Source organism: Leishmania donovani, chromosome 24, assembly GCF_000227135.1.
Source record: "Leishmania donovani BPK282A1 complete genome, chromosome 24".
Lineage (NCBI taxonomy): Eukaryota > Euglenozoa > Kinetoplastea > Trypanosomatida > Trypanosomatidae > Leishmania > Leishmania donovani.
This window is the reverse complement of record NC_018251.1, coordinates 167,913-168,964: the sequence shown is the minus strand read 5'-3', so window position 1 is coordinate 168,964 and position 1,052 is coordinate 167,913.

Sequence of the window (1,052 nt, the reverse complement as noted above, 5' to 3'; positions counted from 1 at the left end):
TTCTTCACCGACGAGGTGTTCACGCCAAATTTGTCTCGGCGTAGAGGGCGGTGCTGGCACTGACCAGTGAGGCTTGCTTGTGTCTCGAGAGATTCACGAGTTCTTGTTCCGGGACGCCACGGGCCGCCATACACCATACGGCAGCGCCGACGTTGCGTTCTCCTGCCGCGGCGGCGCACGCAGCAGATTGCAGACCTCCGTGGGATGTGAGAACAACGCGCTGCGTGCGTCGTCGCTCGCGCAAAAGTGGAGTGCGCACGACGGCGTGTTACCGGTGCGAGGCTGACAGCAACGAGTGCGGGCCACTGATACGAGCACCCTTGCTGCTCCGCGTGGTCAGGGGGACAGCGCCATCACGGGCCGCCCAGCGTTTTCTACGCCCTCCTTTTCCTGTTCGGGGTTATGAGGGGCGAGGGTGTTCTATCGTGAAGCGGATGCCTCGTGTAGGCCAAAGGCTGGAGGCGGGCGGCCAGTGTGGATCCATCTGCTACCCGTACAGGCAGGTGATGTGCAAAGTAGTGGACGGTCACGTGTAGGCCACAATACTCGCTGTATTACTGCTGTCGCGCGCATGCGCTGCGAAAGACTGATAAGCCCGGCCCCACCGCGCGGAGCTTGCGACGTGGCGCCTACGGTACGCTGGCTAAGGGTGCATAATCGCACGCGGTCAAGACAGCGGGCATGCTGTCCGACGCCTCCTCCAAGACTCCCGCGATCCGATGCGACCACAGAGCATGTGGAAGGTACAGCGCACCCACGGCCTGCTGGCCTACTGGCGGAGAGCACCAGCCCGTTCGCGCCGCCGAACACGGCATATTGCATCGCAGCGAAGCGTCGCATGGTGCGGGAGGCAGCGACGAGAGAGTGTGTCGAATTCCAGGTGGGAGGTCTTGCCTGCATGTAGATCACCGCCCCCTCCAAACTGCGGCGCGAGAGGTACAGTACCTCCTCCGGTAGCGTGCCGTTCTGCTGGCGGTTCCGTGCGCCCGCGCCTTGTTGGCGATGGTGCCGCCCCTCAGGGAAAAGCTCCTCGAGCAGGCCGTCTCCCGACG